Raw genomic sequence first — 236 nt, 5'->3', positions numbered from 1 at the left:
ACTTTATTAAAATATAATTCACATATCATAAAATGTATGTTCCAAGTGTACAGTTCAAACAGACTTAGGTATATAAAACAGACTGACAGCAGTCAGAGGGGTGGGGGTTGGGGGGGCTGGGTGAAAAAAAGGTGAAAGGTTACACAAAAACAATATATATGTGTATATCTGTATATATATACACTCGCGCACACACGTACATATAACACAAAGACACAGAAAACAGTGTGGTGATA

The sequence above is a fragment of the Myotis davidii genome, unplaced genomic scaffold (genome assembly GCF_000327345.1).
Source record: "Myotis davidii unplaced genomic scaffold, ASM32734v1 scaffold478, whole genome shotgun sequence".
NCBI lineage: Eukaryota > Metazoa > Chordata > Mammalia > Chiroptera > Vespertilionidae > Myotis > Myotis davidii.
Note: the sequence above shows the minus strand (reverse complement) of the source record.